We start from the raw sequence: 19164 nt of genomic DNA, 5'->3' as shown, positions 1-19164 counted from the left end.
ACCACCAGAGACATCCACCACGGCGAATCTCAGCCTCCACAGTTACATTCAGCTGGGTTGTAAGACTCTGGGAACAAACTCTTAAAACCAGCTTCGTAGAAAGCATTGTCAAAAACTCCTTTTTCCTTGTTTTCTACCAATAGCTGTAGCAGAAAGCAAATACAAGAGCTGAAAGCAACAACCTATTGATCTGTACCTATCTGCAATGCTAAGGACCCTATTTCTGCCACACTCATTTCTCTGTCTTTTCAGTAAACCAGCTACTACCATGAACCTTTCCTCTTTCAACCTCTGCATGCACGCAGCAGCACATTAATCGGCAGAAATCACTTCTTGCGGTTGCTTGATGGATGAATTCAGCAGAGGCCTGTCCTGCAATACATCAACGGTGCACAGTTAGGCCAGGCTCAAGGGTCTGCTTTCTAATGACAAACATGAGGGCAGCCACAGTGTGCAACCTATGTGTGAGATGGATGCCCTGTGAGAAGACGTGTAGAGATGAGAGGGCATGTGCTGCTTATGTAAATTTTCTACATTAGATTAGCTGCCAGTATCAATGCATAGAAGCAGGTTGCTCCCAATTGTTAGGATTCCAAAGAAAAAGGGCACAAAGGAGCAGTGCTAGATGGTCCTATGATCCCTTCAGCTTGTTTAGTCCCTCCCTGGAGAAGAATAACTGATGACTGCTGAAACCGAGCAGCTCTTGTTGGAAAGGAACATATACCTGCCTCCTTTGGAGTGGGAGATGTCAACCAAGGGAGGATTTCATCCCTAAGGAAACAGCTCCACCTGTGTGACTGAAATAAGATATGAGACACTTAGAAAGATTTCTAAAGCTTGCATGAGCAAAACCACTGCTTGTACTCACTGCTTTTCCAATTTATTTATTTGCATTTCTATTAGTGTGGACAGATCCGATTCAGCTTGTTCACCAGTTTTGATATGTTTCATTTTTTCTGGCTCCCTCTCTTTGAGACAGTGCACCCTGGAGTTAGGCACCCACATACACACCAATGCACTTGCTGGATGGGTAGGGGATGATGGATGCATTCAGTGGGATTTGTTGTGCGCCACTTCTGAAAACAAAGCAAACACAGTAACACAGCACTAGAAATCTCACTTGAAATGACTCTTTCTGAAAATCTTGGCCAGGATCAGGTCTTGTGTTTTGCAAAACTCTCCTCTGCCTCCAGACTGATTATATTACTTTGGTGTATTTATTACAACCTGGGTGCAATCAGTTCTCATGATGAATATCCCTTTAGCCGTCCAATACCAATTACTCATGTGCTACCTGCTCAGTGGAAAAGAACCAGTGAATCTCATTTCTTCACTTGCCAAAGATTTTCCTGCTTCCTTTTCCATCGTTACATTTCTGGAAGCGCTTTTCCTCTTCTTTTATTTTAGTCCTGGGTGTCCCCTGAGCTCGGTGATTGCATTTAAAACAGACACAACGACATTATGAAGCATTAAACTAATGGCATTTGAGACCATTTTTCTCCCGTAAACCATTATGACGTCCCTGGAACGGCTGGCAGAGGGCTGAACACCAGCGCCGCCATCCAGGGCTGCATCCCTCTCTGCCACTCGGTACCCGCTCTGGGATTCGAGGTGCCATCTCTTGTGCTTCTCTCGCTGTTACAGCCCCCAAGAAAGCTGTTTTGATCTTCAGATGAGTTGTTTGGCACGACCATAATGACAAATATGTGAATGGGGGGTTAACCATGAATTGCAAAGTACCTATCAAATCCCCAAGGTGGAGAGGAATATATCTTCCTTCACACCCTTTTGATGTATAGTTAATTACACGAATCTGGAACTGTTACCATGTGCAAACAGAGTGAAAATTGACTTTCTAAGCCATCCCTGGCCCCTCTGCATATGTCACTCGCTCTAGCCCAACATCATGCTCTGTCTGTACACACACAAATATATAATCAGTATGGGTTTAGACCCTTTTTTTGGATAATCCAGCATTATAAAATGTTAGAGGGAAAGAACGGAATGTAGCATCCTTCAGGCCTGATGCAGCTTTTCTAAAAAGAAGAAAAAAATCCTTATTTTATATTGGTTGTTCTTTCTCTTGCCTGAATAAAAGCTTTAGCACAGCTTGAAAGGGTTGCATGTGCTGAAATGTAGCCCAAGGATATGTGTTATTATCCATCCCCTCTTGACCAGCAGGGTCTCAGCTCTCTCTCCCTTTCAGCCTTTTGTTTGAACAGATGGGATTGGGGAACGAAGGGAAAGAAAGGCAGTCTGTTCTCATTAACGCTCCCAGTACACAAACACAAACCTGAGCACAGGGGACCTACAGAACAGGACTGCTTCCACTCCACACATATCCACTGAGACCATATGTACCCGCACACAAAGGCAGACAGAAGACCCACGTCGAGCCAGCTACTAGGCATTTACCAAAGATGACTCCCCAGTAACTATTTAAAAATTATTTTTTTAATAGAAGTCCTTATAGGTAATTTTTTTTTTCAGCCACCCAATTTAAACAATAACCTTCACCAATGTGGTGTTGAGGTTGTTTTAAAAGAAAGATTGTTATTAAATCAGCCTAACACCTGATCTGGGAGCATTGGTTTTGTCTTGGTCTGATGTGAGCTGTGTAAAGAGATTTCGGGCTAAACTTGCCAGACTAAGGACAAGGTCCGTGTAGCTCAATATCCTGGTATGGGCCAAGGCTGCCTTGTCTAGAAAAGGTGCTCAAAAACCTCCTGTGCTCCATGATGGACTACCTGTCCATTAGGAATATCTCATGAACACTGTGGCCAGGGTAGGCTGTAACACTTCAAAGCTGGGTTCTTCCATTTCCCTCATGGCTTTTGCATATTTTTGCATATTTACTGATAGATCACTTGGAAGGCCCACTTAAATAAATATTTGATGCATTTTTTGCATTGGGCATAGTCATTGGCCTCAGTGATCTCCTGTCACAGTGAATGCCTTCATGGGCAGTATGTGAGGAAACGTCTCCTTCCAGCAAAGCTTGACTCCTCACTTTGGAAAAGGGCAAGCAGCTCCAAGCTCTGCAGCCTGGTGGCTCACCACCCCATGGCAGCTGAGCAGAGATCAATGCCTGCAGCCTGTGACAAACTCAAAGCCACTTGAAACAGCAAAGATGGGGAGGTGAGGTAGCTTCCTCAGCACCCCACTGCACGCCACACATCCATCACACACAGATGGCTACCGCAGTGTGGCTGACATGTGACAACTCATTAAGCTTCTGTACTGCAGCCACACACTGGGTTCAAGCCATGCTTGGAGCTGCAGCAGATTGGGCCTCTATCTGATCATGGCAGGTTCCTCCAGATACAGTTTCCTCTGCTCCCCTTTCTGGGTGGTGACCATCACTGCAGTGCAGAAAGCATTTCCGGACAGCTAAGATTTCCCTGCCTCTTCCTTCCTCTCCAGGTCAGCTCTGGCTCAGCTTGTGTTCATCTGTTCTCCCCAGCATTAAATGGGTCAGGTCTGAAAGGAAGGTGTGCCAGACATCTGCATCTGCTTAACAAGGACCTCCCAGATCAGAAGCATAACAGCCACTGAGGTGGCTCTGAAACAAGCACTGGTGAAATGAGTAGTCAGGAGCCAATTCCCCAAATAGGGTCTTTGGTTAAAGCCCCTGACTGATCTTTGTAATTGATCATATTTCTCAAGGAGCCTCACTGCACCCTAAAGAACACCATTTTATTACTTTAGGTGTCCGGTAGCAAAGTGAGTGAAGCTAGAGAATGGCTCTCCTCCAGCTGCAGTAGGCTGCAGTGAGCTGCAGACATGGCAGGCTCTTTCCTGAAGTGTAGAATGAAACACCCGTGTATTATGTCCAGCATCAGGTAGATCTATATTTCATTACAGCCCCGGGCATTTGACATGTAGTCTCAAGAAAAGAGAGCTGTCATTTTTTCCCCAGGTATTGTGAGCATAGGGAACGCAGAGCAGAAAATGAAGTGGTTCTCCCTGCAGGGCTGTTTGCAGAAGATCACAGGGGAGCCAAGGCAGAGGAGCATTAGTACCTCTGTTCGCAGGCTCTCACATGCTCTCTGGGCATGCAGAGGCAGGTTTCCATAGCCGCACACCTCCTTTGAACACCACTGTATACACACGTGCTCTGCAGGTTACTGCGCATGGAAGAGCAGTTGGCAAGGCACCAACCAGCTTTTTTCCATGAACAGTTGCCCAGTTTCCATAAATAACAGCAGCCGGGGGCAGAGCCCAAATGCAGCCTCCTGCTACCCAACCACAGATTGGCACAGAGCAAGCTAAAGGCTTGCAGGCAGTGGGTCCAGGTTGCACGTGAGCTGCACCATGAAGGTGGAGGCCCTGCACTGAGCCCCATGGCACAGCACTTCAGGCACAACCACTCTCAGCAGCTGAAGCACAGCTCGTGTCCTGCAGCAGCACCACTTCTGCACGGTGCAGAGCACAGCTAATGAACATGGAGGGGCCCACACCAGCAGCAAGCAGGTGTAACACAGCTCTCCTCAGTGATGGCAGCACAAATAGCATGGCAAAGGGAGCCAGGGCCAGGAAACACCACTTGGAACAAAGCAATGTTCAGGAGAAACCCCTAAATCTCTGTAGCACACCTCCCAGTGCTCCCAGCCCAGGACTGGACTTCACATCAGCTTTAATTGCACTTTAGGCAAGCAGTGGTTAGCAGGAGAGACCAAATCACCAACCACCATTTTCAGCAGGCTGTAAGAACAATATTGTTATCTGGAGGCTGACACTTTGCCCATTAGCATGTCTACATGGCATCATTTATCGAAAATAGATTCTATTCCTAAAATCCCAGTTAGCCAACCAAGGAACACAGGCCCCCAGGCTCTTCAAAGCAAAACACTTGATGTTTGGGCTTGGCAAACATGACACAGCTCAGCAGCTTGCACTCTTCTTAGCAAGAAATGGCAATGGTTTCACCCAGACCATTTTAACAACAAACCCACCCCTCAAACTTAACAGAACGGTCAGCTGAAGTCCAGGAGTATCAAGGTTCCATAGTTTTCCTCTATCTCTTCAGCAGAGGCAATTTTAAAAATTCAACTCTTGTGTTCAACCGATGCCAGAAAAGCAGTCTGGAATTTGAAATTACACATTTAGGAAAAACTCTTTGCAAAGAAGTGAGTTTCAGATCAATGAAAACATTTTGCTTCACCTTAAATCAAGCCTAAGCACGAAGCTGCTTGAAAATGAACTATTAATACAGAACATTCCAATAACTTGGAGATGTTCCACCTTTAAATTACCTATGAGGGCACAAGTATCTGTGTACAACGAAAAGGGGCTCAGAGTGCCACTGCAAAATCAGCAAATGTCTTGGGCTGTGAGCTATCCAGCTTCATTCAGTCTGCGTCATGGAAAGATTGATCAAACTCCTCTCTGTGTATATTTCCAAAATGTCCCAAAGCTACAAAGGTAGGCCTGACAGTGATCCTCCTCCTGGTAGCGATCTTTTCCCCTACACAGCTGCTGCTAGTCATGCTTGGAAACAGGATAGTGACAGACAGCTCTTTGGTCCAATAGAGTTGTCACAACATTGTGTGTGACGTTTTGCTCCACCATGTACTAGAGAGTCTCTTTCAGACCATCTGTGCCTCAGAGCACAGGACAGCACTGTGCTACCTGAGCCTGCAGTGTCACAGGAGAGGTTAGCACCTCTGCTGCCACCAGACAAACCACTGCTTGAGCTCCATTCTCTGACACTTGCTTGCATCAGTTCTCAGCAGCTGGATGCACCCCACTGTTCCCCAAGCTCTCATATTGTCTCAGATTCATGGAACAGGACACAGGAAAATGGCCAGGATGTCACCACCAATGGGACTCAGGGGGTCAAATCCCAAATGCCACCTACACCCATGACCAATGCTACCAGGAGCACTCCTTGGGCCTGTATGATCTGTCAGTGAAGATATACCTGTTTATACCCAGCTGAAAAGGCCCAGGGGATTACAAGTGGAGGCCAAGGAGAGTGCTGTCACTGTAAATAATGCCATCCACATTCCAGACTACATCAGCAGGAAAGTGGCCAGCAGATTGAGAGAAATTATCCCAATCTGCTCCTAAGTGCTGGTGAGACTGTGCCTAGATATTCTGTTCTGTTTGGATCTCCCAGGTTCCAGAAGGATGTTGAAAAACCTGGAAGAATCAATTGAGATGGTGAGGGTCCTGGAGCACATAACCTATGAGAAAAGGTTTTAGGAGCTGGGCTTGTACTCTGGTGAAGAGAAGCTACCAGGCAATATAAGAGCAGCCTACACTTATTTCAAATTTGGAGCCCCAGAAATTATGGAGCCAAACTCTTGTACAGTCCTAGTCACCCACAAGATCTGGAGACAGTGCAGAGAGGCTGAAGCAAGAGCTCAGTGTGACAGTTCCTAAAAACAGGAGGAACCATTCAGGAGCCAGAGCTGTTGCAGGCAGAATGCAACGGCCCTCTCTCTAAAGTTTTCCTGGGATCAATAACCAGAGGTCTTAGTTCAAGTCAAGGGTCAAGTGTTTTCATTGAGCTTCAGAAGTTGTGGTAACTCCTGTGTGCAACACACATTGCTCCAGCTATGCAGAGATGTTTTTAAACTGCTCCTGGCTCTAGGACTTTCTGCATTATGTCCCTCCATCTCCCCACATAATTCCTCTCCAAGTAAAAGTGGGAACATGACCATCCTAATTCATCTATGGTGTTTAGACTTGGATCACAGTTAATACAAAGGGGCTGGAGACAGCAAGTAAAACACCATCTGTTCATTAGCTTTGAAAATTGCATAAGCCCAAAGCCAAAACTTCACTTCCTCTGAACTCTGGAGAACTGCAGATATGGATGGAGATCTGAATCTTGTGTCTGGCTGATCCAAGTGCTCCTAAGTGGCAAGTGGTGGGGGAGAATGGGCTGGCTGCTGGACTGCAACTGCTGGCTGCTGTCAGTCCCCAGTACAATGCTGCCTTGCCTGACACTCACTCTGTTCTCAGTGAAATAGCAGGAGCTGGGATGCTTAGCTGGAACAGATCTTCAGCTTTGCTGCTTGGACTAGTTTCTCCCTGACAGCTCTCCCACATATCCACGGCACCCACTGACATATACTGAGGTGCCAAAGGGTGAAAGAAAAGGGAAACTGGGGTGAGCAAGGAGGCTCACTTGAAGATGGGCTCCACTTTGCTCTTTGCTGCAGGACCCAGCTCCATGTCATCAGTAGTCACAAGAGCTCAGCTCCCCACCACCTGGCTCTACATGGTGGTATTCAAGCCCTGTGTGTTACTGTGTATTGTCCTCAACAAAAACTAGGTCCTTTGGTCCCTGACAGTGGGTGCACGGGGAGGACAGCAGAGAGAACAAGCCACCCTCCTGCAATCCAAAATAAAATCAGAGAGATTGGCAGTGGCAAAACAGGCAGGAGGAGCAGTGGCCCCTTTGTGCTGTCTGGACTATTTCCCAGAAGGGACAGCAAGGCCTGTGTAATCAGGCTCAGCTGGTAATCAGACAAAGTCCAAACTAGCATAAAGACTAAATTATCCCTTAGTCCTTCCAGCTCAGGGGAAAGGATATTGATAGGGGAGGTGAGGATGGCTGCTGGACTGCAGCTGCCAGCAGCAGCCCGTGCAGACAGAGAAATATCTCTCTGTCTATATATATACCTAACCTGCCCCTCGCCCCATTGTCATTTAAATAGCCGGCGCCTGGCGTGCAAAGGGCACATGCAAATCCCAGCGCCCTGCTCAGCCGCGCACCAGCATCGCTGCGGGCACCCCGCGGCCCTCGGGGGGAAACAACACCATCTGTGCCCGCCAGCGCTGCCTGGAGACCCCGCCGCTCCTCGCTGTGCTGTGTGCCCCGACCTGCCCCTCTCCCCGCTGTACAAAGAGGGGCACTGATGCCAGGCTGTCTGAACTGGTATGAAAAGGGGCCCCAGCAGACAAGGCTAAACCTGAGCCCAACTGGCCATGTAGCTTTGTTTCCATCAGTGCTGGAAGAACGTAGAAAAAGCATCCCACCGTGGGGAGGGTGGGGGGTGTGCCTTGGTGCTGGATTCAGTCTTGGGAGCAGGGTTTATCCCACTCCTAAAACACAGCAGACCCATCTTTACCTGTTCAAAAATCACAGCTGCCTAAGTTACATGACCATTTTTAAATTGCAAGATTTAATATACATAAATAGACTTTTGTGTATGTATTTGGTTGGGAAGGGGTGAGCTTTTTTACATTTTGTATTCTGACCCTTTAAAACCCTGCCATAGGTCATGGCTTCAAGTTGCCCTCTGCAACTTTGGGAGCCAGGGGGAGCCTCAGAATTTAAAATGGAAAGCCAAGACCTGAATTTCACTCTGGAAGTTACCTCCGAAGTCCTGTGACTCCCCGCCACTCCTTCTCACATTGCAGACACTCTGTCAGTTGCACAGACACTGTCCATGGAGAGCACTCTGCAGCCCAGACCTCTGTATAGGTCCTCAGTTGCACAGACACTGTCCATGGAGAGTATAGGTCCCAGTTAAAACACAGAATTTCATCATATGTAAGGCTGGAAGGGATCTCTGTAGATCATCTGGTGCAACCTCCCCACTCAGGCAGGGTGGGGAGCACAATGGACAGGATCGTGTCCAGACAGCTCTTTAATATTTCCATGGAAGGAGATCCCACATCCTCTCTGGGCAATCTGTCCAGTGCTCAGTAACCTGTACAATAAAGAAGTTCTTCCTCATGTTCAGGCGGACCTTCCTGTGTTCCAGTTTCTGCCCGCTGCCCTTTGTCCTGTTGCTGGGCACTACCGACAGGAGTTTGGCTCCATCCTCTTGGCATCCTCCCTTCTGATATTTGAATAGGTTGATAAGGTTCTCTCTGTCTTCTCTTCTTGAGGCTGAACAGGTGCAGCTCCCTCAGTCATTCTTTACAAGGCAGATGCTCCCAGTCCCTTAATCATCTAATCAACTTTCCACTGGACCTGCTCCACGACATCCACATCTCTCTTGTCCTGAGGAGCCCAAAACTGCCGATGTAGCCTCGCCAGGGCTGAGCAGAGAGGGACAGGACCACCCCCCTCGACCTGCTGGCATTTTGCTCTTCCTAAAGCACCCCAGGATACTCCTGGGCTTCCTGGCCATCAACACACACTGCCGGCACCATCAGCGAAACACGGCGAAGGTGCTTCTGGAACCGGAGCCGCTCTGTGAACGGGGCTGCCGAGGGCTCAGGGAGCGCTCAGCGGGCGAGGCCGGCCACGGCGCGGCACAGGCGGCATCAGGCGCGGGCTGCCCTGCCGTCCCTTGGCGGGCTGTTCCCGGTCACTCGGGCTGTCCCTGGTCACTCGGGCTGTCCCCAGCGGGCTGTCCCTGGTCACTCGGGCTGTCCCTTCCGGGCTGTCGCCGTGTCCCCCCCGGGACGCCCCTCACGCCCCTCACGCCCCCGGGAAAAGGCGGGCGGGGCGCGCGGCGCCACGCGCGGGGCGGCAGCGCCACCTGGCGGTTCCCCGTGAGGCGGCGGCCGCGGGCCGGGGACGCACGGCGGGAACGGCGGCGGCCGCCAAGGAGGAGGGGGAAAGCAGGGACCGGCTGGACACAAGCATCTGAAGATGAGGAAAAGCTGAGGGTCTCAAAAACACGACACAGGAACAGGTTGCCCAGAGAAGCTCTAGATGCCCCATCTCTGGAAGTGCTCAGAGCCAGGCTGGATGGGGCTCTGAGCAGCCTGGTCTAGTGGAAGGCATTCCTGCTCATGGCAGGGGGTTTGGAAAGAGATGGTCTTTAAGGTCCTTTCAACCCAAACTGCTCTGTGACTCTGTGATTCTATTACATGCCTCTTCCCACCATCAGCTGCAGTAGCAATTTCCAGCCATGCCTAAGGAGGGAGGCAAGGTCTCCCACGTTTTTGCCAAACTTTCACTGTTATCATCATACAGTTTGTGATTTTCACATCCTTCTGTGGCTCTTCATGACTGGTTTCATGCTATTACCCAAAAATTTCCATTTCAATTTTCAAACAGAGATGCTTTTAGAGAAGCTTTTCTATCTTCTGTAACCCCAGGTAAAAGCTTGAGCCAGAGGCACCCTGAAGCTGCCATGCTGGAGAAATATCATGAGCAGGATGCTTCTCTGATCCTTAGAACTAGATGATCTTTAAGGTGCCTTCCAACCCAAAACATTCTGTGATTCTATCGTTCTAGGTCCACGGTCTCCTCTGCCTGTGTTGGAGAAGATGGAAAGATCAGTCCCTGTCTCCTGACATGCCAGGCACACCATCGAACATGTGATACAGGGGGCTATATCTCACCGCCAAGGAGACTCAAGAGCCACCAGCTCAATCTGAAGACCTGATCATCCTGCAGTAGCTGCTCTCAGTGTCCTGACAGCTCCTAGCTAAAGCAAAGTCACTTTTGAGCTTCAGAGTTTGGCTCTTAATTTAGACCTCAGCATGTGGATTCTTGGTCTGCAAGGAGGGACAGCCTTTATCAGCTACAAAAAGGCTGACATCCCAGAGACTTTGATAATTAAAACTTATTAATGTGTTTATAGTTGATAGTTTGTCAGAAACCGTTAATGGCTGGCTGTACACTCCTGCGCAGCCCAGCCTCCCCATCACAAATCAGCCACTAACAGAAAAGAGAGCAGAATCCCATTCCATTAATTGCATCATATCATTTAAGAAGCTCTATCTAGCTAAATCTTGAAGGACCTTCAGGAGTTGGGATCTGATCCAGGAAAACAGTGACCCACATACTTAACTTCTAGCACAAGGGCAGACCTAATGGGATGCAAAATTAAGCACAGGCCTAAGTGTTTTCGCTGGGTTCAGGGCCATACTGACTAACACTTCAGAGAAGGTCAGCATCTCACAGCCTGTCAGTGTCACTGGGGAGATAGATGGAGTGCTGCTTCCTAATTTTACTTATGCTAATAAATTCCCCACCTGTGTACAGTAATTTACAGGCCAAAAAAAAAAAAAAAAAAAAGCCAAGCTACTGACACTGGATAGCTATAAGACAGCAGCTGGTCATAGTGTTTGGTTCACTAGAGTTTAAAAAGTGAAATGTCTCTGGGCTGGATAACTCTGGGCAGGTTTGGCTGCTCCTGCAACTTCTTCCTGAGTATCAGGCTCCCCAGGTTTCCTTCAAAATATTTCCAGTGAATGTGTGTATGTGTGCGTGCTCACATGTCTGATCCTCAAGCAGTGGCCTCCCAACTCTCATCTGAGACACAGTTTAGGTACAGGAAGGGCATTTTGGATAAAAATGAAAATATTGCAGTTCAAAACGTCGAAAGATATATTTTCAGTCCAAACCATTCTGTCGAATTAAAACACACTTTTAAAATACTTTATGTTACAAGATCTGTGGTTTCTGCCACTGGAGAGCTTTAGCTGGGTTTTTTTTCAATTAGCACTTCAATTAATGTCATGGAAAGCCCGCCTGAGATGATTGCTGGCTAGTCTCCTTTTCAGCATGTGCAATTATTTGGGTTGACACTGTCAGGATAAATGATGCTGTTCAGCCACATCGTTTTGTGTATGATCACAACATTTGGAAGTCAAAAGGATTAACTTCAGTCTTAAATACTCAGGCTCTTAATCAGATTTGAAAAATTTTAAATTCATCAGTGACTCAGGTCCTGTTCTGATTCATTTAACTGCCTAAACCTCTCCTCTGTGGGTCTGATCTGGACAAACAGCAACCAGAACAAACTTTAGGAGCAGGAAAAAACATCAGGATTTCACATCTTCACAAAACTAGCCTTAAGTATCTAATTGGCTCTTTAAACCCCAAAAGTCTGCTACTTGCAAATGAAATAATGATCCTGAAATGACTGGAGCTTGAAATTGGTCTTTAAAAGAGGCTAGAAAAATTGGTCATAAATCTGCAGGCTTTAACTCTGGCAAAATAGTAATATAAGAATTCCAGAAAACACCACTTTATGGTGAGGCAGGTATTTATGGCTTTGTCAAAACATCCTGGACAGCATAGTGAAAGCTCTGTAATCCTCCTGGAAATCTTTCCCTCTGGAGATTGACCAAGGATGAACAGGTATCAGTTATATTTACTACAATAAAGTTATCTTGGCTTCCTGCTAGGGTCCAGTAAGAACTGAGCACAAACTGCTGTGCTAGATCATTCCTCTTTTTACGTGTGACATTTGCCTGACTGCACTAACTACTCCAGCTCAAATTACTGTATCCCTGCTCTGTATATCCACACCTGCTAATCCAGAGAGCTTTGTAGGAGCTTAGCTGCGGCCATCAGCGTGCGGGCGCTACACACAGCTGTAACGTGTGGCTCCTGAGAGGCGGAAGAGCCGAGCTGGCAGTGCTGGTTCCTCACCCCACGCACGTGCTCTGAGACACAGGAGGATGAGGAACACCATCAGTGTACAGCCTGACTTCTAAAACCTGTCACATCCTCCAAGCTGGCTTTTGTCTCCTGCCCATTAAAATACCCCCCAGTCAGGGATTTTCAGCATTCACTAGGACCACGGCACCCAGCAAGGGACCTGTTGAGAGCAATGTCATGGCTTGCTGCCAAACCATGAGAAATGTCTGAATGTTGGCCCCAGACTGGCATCTGATCTTCTCTTTGGTACAACTCCATTTGGAGTGTACCATGTGGTACAGCTGGCAGCTCTAAGAGTCGATCTGAAGCCATCTTTGATGAACTCGGAGCAGAAGGAGCCATGCCTTAGTTTTTTGCGATCCTCCTAACCCACAGTACCTACTAAAATGCACCTGAAGAAGAAAACTCTTCACCTGGCTGCAGACAGCCTGTCTCCCACAGGGATGTAGTAGTTCCCACGTTCCCTGGAGCACTAGAGAAAGTCACATACCTCCCTTGTAGAGTTTACACAAGAAACCAGGCACTGTATCTCCTGTGCAACCTGTTTCCTCGTGCCCTTCACCCCTCAGACCGTTCTGCCATGCCCCTCAGTCAGCCACCCCCAGGTCCCATCTGCCAAGGGGTGGGAGGCCCCTTGGCAGGCAGGGATGGAAAAGGAGCACAGCCTGTGGAATGATTCCCTGCTACCAGGGAAGAGCTGACCTCTGCAAGCTGACACGCCGTGCCGGGGCAAGAGTTATAAATATGAGTGAACCCAGCAGCCCTTTATGGAAACCATGACCCAGGCTGCAGCTCAGGGGTGCTGCCAGGTGGTACTTAACTAGAAACCTCAGGTCAGAAAGAAAAGCCAAACCATGCTCTGGTATAACACCCTGCTAGCCCCAGGCTTGGAGAGACACAGCTACTGCTTTTTCCTCCGGGAAAGCATTGGCTGCATGTTTTTGGAGGTGTTGGGTTTTTTTTTCTTTCTCAGACAGAGCTGGTGCGAGGCTGCTGCTGAAGTATCTTCCTTCTAGCAGGGCTCCTCTGAGCATCCAGCCTATCCAGGTTGAGCCTCTGCTTCCCAGCCTCCCACAGCAGACACAGCCAATGGGCCAGTGCTCTGTCCCAGAATGAAGAGACTCTGTGTCTCAAGCCAGTGTTTCTTCAAGAGTGGCTAGCCATTTCTAAGGAAAGGGCAAAACAATTCTGAAGAAGCTGCAAAATGTTTCCGCTGCCTAAATGTTTCTGCAATCCCCATTTATTGTGGGTAGTGGCTGATTTTCAGTATGGCAGAGGCATTTTGTCAATAAGGCAGAGATTTTTTACAAGGGCATGAAGTGATAGGAAAAGGGATAGTGGATTTAAACTGAAGGAGAGTAGATTTAAATTACCTATTAGATAGAAATCCTTTACTCTGAGGGTGGTGAGGCACTGGAACAGGTTGCCCAGAGAAGCTCTAGATGCCCCATCTCTGGAAGAGATCAAAGCCAGGCTGGATGGGGCTCTGAGCAGCCTGGTCTAGTGGAATGTGTCCCTGCTCATGGCAGGGGTTTTGGAACCAGATGGTCTTTAAGGCCCTTTCCAACCCAAACTATGACTCAGTAATTCTGTTACGTGCCTCTTCCCACCATCAGCTGCAGCAACAGTTTCCAGCCATCCCAAGAAGGGAGGCAAGGTCTCCAATTTTTTGCTAACCTTCCACTATATCATCCTGTGATTTTCAGATCATTCTATGGCTCTTCATGGTAGGTTTCATGCTATTAACCAAATATCTCCAGTTTTATTTTGAAACTGAGATCCTTTAGTAGAGAAGCTTTTCTCTCTTCTGTGACTGTAGGTAAAAGCTTGAGCAGGGGCACCCTGAGGTTGTCAGAGAAAGATGTAGCAAGCAAGACACTTTTCAGATCTCCGTATTTCTAGGCTAACTTAATGATCCAAGGGAAGGGGATACTTGAGTCATTGCATCTGAATTCTTGGGAACACTGTGTAACTGTACCCAGCTACATACCAATATCCATGGTGGGTTTGCTGCCAGTAGGACTTATTCACATGGAAGAATTTGAAAAGTTTGCAAAATTTGCCTGGCACCAAAAAAAAAGCCTGCCCAGAGGATGCATATTGGACTGCCTGGAAGACATCTGGACTGCCTGGAAACTTATTCACCCCAGAAATGCAAGTACCTGATAAATTAACTTTTTAGAGAGACTCAGGGCCATTCCAGACAGTATAAAACTCAGTTAGAGGAGAAGAAGAAGGTAAAAATGGAGCAGAAATTCAAGAGCAGCAAATCCTCTCTGTCTCCTTACAATTAAGGAGCGCGCTAAGCTTGTCTGGCTCATCATTCAAAAGGAATGATGTTCCTGGTGGCACAGTGAGCTCACCCCAGCGCTTCCCAGTCTGTCAGCCGTGCCCCAACAGGCATCACTGTCCAGGCAGGGGAGGAGGAAGGTTCTGAGGGGCAGCACAAGAGGCTGAGAGCAGAGGAGAGCTGAGCAGCCACTCCACTGAAACAGGTGTAAATCTGCTAGGAACAGCTCCGTCAGCAGCAGCAGGCGCCACGCCGCTAAATTAAACACCCCTCCAATCATCAAGATGTTATTAAATACACTGATGCTCACATGGCTAGGAGAAACCTGAGGTGCAGATGTCACCCCAGACCTGTCCACCCCAAATGGGTGTGCTCCATGTGGGATCCATCTTTTAGAGTCTGTCCTGGCAGAGCTGGGTGGAAGCAGTGCCAGTGGTTAATGCGTGCGTGCGTGGGTGTGTGCAGACAGACACATGGACACATGCTCGGACATACCGATCATGGCCAAGGCTGGGCAACAGTCCAGTGATCCCATCTCCTCCAAGAAAAAGGCAGGGGACCGATGGAAATGGCTGGGCTGTACATGCCCTAAGATTTTTCAGAAGGGAACATACTGTGTGTTAGATCATGTGCTTTATTTCTTTAATTCATTAATAATGATTAAACTATTATGACATTATTTGTAATTGCGGAGGTCCCTGGGTCAGAGCTCAGTCTGCACGATTCACACCCCAGTTCTTGGGGCACCATCTTTGGGCCAAACTTTCACACTAGCTCACGGCTTGGCTGTGGATCACTGGACTTTCACAGAGATCTCAGCACCTCTCACAGGAACATGCCTGGCCTGGTTTCTGAGCCAGCTCTCCTGAAAACATGGTCAGCAGCAGTTGTATCTGTTTCTCCAGCTCTCCATGATGCCAAAACCTTTAGGAGCCCAGACCTGACGCAGGCTCCCTGCCTGCCTAAAGCTCTAAACCCTGTGAGTCTGATGTCTGAGCACCTTGCAGCTTCATATCATCCCTGGACCCTTCTGGCACAGTTCACATGGAAAGGTTTTCCCAAAGCCCAGGTGGGAAGCCTGTGACTATGGAAAATTTGAACATTCATCTCCTATGCACAGCCCCTTCCTGTCCCTCATGAAGCACCCACCCACACCTTTCCCCTCAAGGGGCAACTGCTTTAACTCATCATTTGTGATATCTCAGCAGAAGAAAGTGGCATTAAACAGGGCAGGGTGGAGTGAAATGGTGTGGTGGTTTTTCTGAAGTCGGGTGCATTAGAGGTATCTGGGAAAAAAGAAAAGAAAAAAGAAAAAAAAAAAAAGGACCTCTAATCAGTCAGCTTAAAATTGCTGTGCGGGAATTTGCACTGACACCAGCATATTTTAGGAGTTTATACATCAAACAAAGGTTGAAGGCCCCAGCACCAGATACATGCCAGACCCCTTCTTTCTCCCAGGTCCTGCAGAAGAGAAGATGGGCAGGAGCCCGCTGCAGGCAGCACTGTGGCCAAGGCTCTGTGTGGGCTGTTTTGTGCAGCATGACTGGAATAGTTCTGAGTCACAGCTGGAGGGCCCCAACTCACTGTGATTACCAGCAAAGCAAAGATTTTACTAGCCAGCCTACGGCTGTCACATGCACAAAATTCTCCCATCCTGGTGCTACATACAGGAAGCCCTCCAGGGAGCCCCTCTACCCTTTCCAGGGTGAGTTGCATGTGGACAAATTCAACCCTGCTCCCACAGGCTGGCAGAGCTCCCAGCCTGGCTGGGAGGGGTAGGCAGGTCACTGCCTCTGTGTCCTGTTGCAAACTATCTGCCACCTTTTCCAGTCCACCCGATGGGCTCCCCAACCACCACAAGAGGTTGCCCTCAGATGTCCATTGTCAGACCCCTGCATGAAGCAGCAGCCTTGTCTCCTTCCAGAATTTCTCTTAATGCTTTTCATTTTCAATTAATTTCTTTCTCTCCCATTTCCATATACGCCAATGGGCACATTTCCATTTGGCCACAGCGATGCCTTAGTTAAATCCTTTTTTGCTGTGTAGAGATTATTAGCTCATTAAGAGGTAACTATCCCAGTACTTCTGGGACAGTCCCAGTTTTGACCTTCTAAATTACTTTTTGACACATACAAGTCAGAGGTGCCAGACGAGGTCCCAAAGGCAGAAAGGTGCAATGATCCCCCTAAGGTGGCACAGAGTAACTTTGCACAGGGGGACACAATGCCTAAAAAACACAAGATTTTTTAAAAATGCCTATGTGTCTGAGAATGAGTTAGGACACTTGGATTATCTTCTTGACCTTCCCTTTACAACTTCTGTATAATTCAAAGAAGTGCTTTTGTCTGTCCTATATTTGTTTTTCCTCATCAAAACCAGAAAGGGTTTATAGCATTTTCTTATCACACAGCAGGTCTCAAGACACCTCAGTAAAAGTAGTGTCAGGTACTACAAAGATCTCTGGCAGTTTGTAAAACTGGTAAAAACAGGTAAAAAAAAAAGAGGGGGAATGGCAATGATACAGCTCCTCTGCCTTGTACTTCCTTGCCATCACTGTCATGACTGCATTGGAGTACAGGCAATGTAAAGCACTATGAAGGGCTTACCACCTTTCAGGGCTGAAGGGAAGGGAGAGAGATCTACATTTTTTTACACAGCAGAGCTTTTCTCAGGATGACAGTGTTCCCCTTGGTCTCTTTAGGAAGGTTCAGTGTGTCTCAGAGGCTCCCACCCTGGCCATAGCAGTACTCTGCAAGCTATTACCCACTCTGACCTTGCTTGGCTAGCTAGTGGCAAAAGGCATATTTTCTGAATACTCCTATCTTGCAAAACATACAAGGTCTTAGAAGCTTGAAAAGAGATTAGCTAAAGCAAAACCCTAAATCCTGAAGCCCTGGAAAAAAGGCTCACTGAAGCATTTGGATCAGCAGTGGCTGGGGACTTCTTTTACTATGTGAGATAGAAAGGACAGTGAAGGTGAGGACAGCAACATGGAGTGCTGCTGCAGTGGCCAGGAGGGAAGAACAGCAACTGTATATCCCTAATTTATAATACAAGTAGAGAAAAAGAATCAAGAAGAAAGAGATTTTTCTTTGTCCTAAATCCCCACCCTGCATTTCTGCAAGCCTGAATTGAAGGGATGAGGTTGTACTGTTTTGAGCACTGTTACTGACTACCTATCCTCACAAAATTGGAAGAAATAAAGTAAAATCCTATTTCCATGAGTGTCAGGGTTGCTTTTGCAAGCTAAATCCCTGGAGCTAGGATTTTGCTTGATGGATAGACCCAGAAAGCTGACAGTAGTGAATGAACGAACAGCAAGTATTTCCTCTTAATTATCTCTTTCTTTGCCTCAAGTTTTGAGCCAGTTCTGAAGGTTGTTTAAACAACATGGGCACCTGTCAGGGTGAACAGGCAGTGAGCCCTACCAGTTCATTCCTCAAAAAGCTTTCAGGGAAACATCTCTGGGATAGTTAGCTGGGGGAAAGCATTGTGCTGTTTTTTTGATGCAGGCTAAGAGAAGCAGCAAGAGAATGGATGAAGGTGTCAATGGTTAAGTAATCAGAGCTGGAGGTTGAACCTTGCAGTCAGTTTATATCAGAGACTAACAGATGCCAGCTTTGCCAGGAAGTGAGATATCTGAGCTGAAAGGCAAGTGTCCCAGGATTTAGTTCAGACCATATCATTCCCTCGTGTGACACTGCCCACAGAAACACATGTGTTGAAACCACAGGCAGTTAAGTGGGATCAGGAAGACACCATTCTATGCAGGAAGAGAGCACAAAGTACTTGCCATGAACAGAGGAATGCAAAAGCTGAAGTTTCACAGAGAAGCCTGCAAAATTTCTTTGCTCCTCTTATCCTTCCCTCCGAGGGGAGCTGCTATTGCTCCTGCCCTAAGAAAGAAGATCTGACAGGCACAGAAAACTTATGCCAGTGTCCTATAGAAATGGGTCTTCAACAAAACTCGGGTTGCCCAAATGCATGGGGTCTGCACACTATACTTGTCTTGACAGTGAGCCTGGCCCAAAATTCCAAATTTAAAACATTATCTGAGAGTGGATAGACATGCTTTGAAATTGCAAGGAGTTTTGCTTCTGGGGTTGAGATGAGCACATTTCAGTGTGCTGCGGTTAGCACCAAGAGAGATGATGAAGAGAAAGGCACAACACTTATGGCCTTTGTCAGGTTGTGGGAGCATCTGCTTCAGTCCCAGCTCTGGTATTCCCCAGGGGGAAAAAACAAAGCAGTTCTGCTCAAATTCAAGTGTTTAACTGCTGTTCTGAAATTCCCAAAACACACGAATCCAGGATTTCATACCTGCATAGGCAGGACTGCAAGAAGAACATCTGCTTTGACTAAAGTTTATTGGAATTAAGGATTTCAGGTAATCGAGGCAGTTGTTCCAACTTTGAGGAATTCACCATTACTTCTGCCTTGGTCAACAGGGTGTCTTGAATTTCATATAGATGCAGCTAGAGCTAGAAGACCACAGAAAATGTCCACTAGATTTAGCCCTAGAAGCCCCACTGAGGTTCTGAGTGGAGACACAAAGAGATGGACT

This window comes from Pyrgilauda ruficollis, unplaced genomic scaffold (assembly GCF_017590135.1).
Source record: "Pyrgilauda ruficollis isolate IOZ18807 unplaced genomic scaffold, ASM1759013v1 scaffold17, whole genome shotgun sequence".
Classification (NCBI taxonomy): domain Eukaryota; kingdom Metazoa; phylum Chordata; class Aves; order Passeriformes; family Passeridae; genus Pyrgilauda; species Pyrgilauda ruficollis.
The sequence above is the reverse complement of the archived record's forward strand: the minus strand, read 5'-3'. Positions refer to the sequence as shown.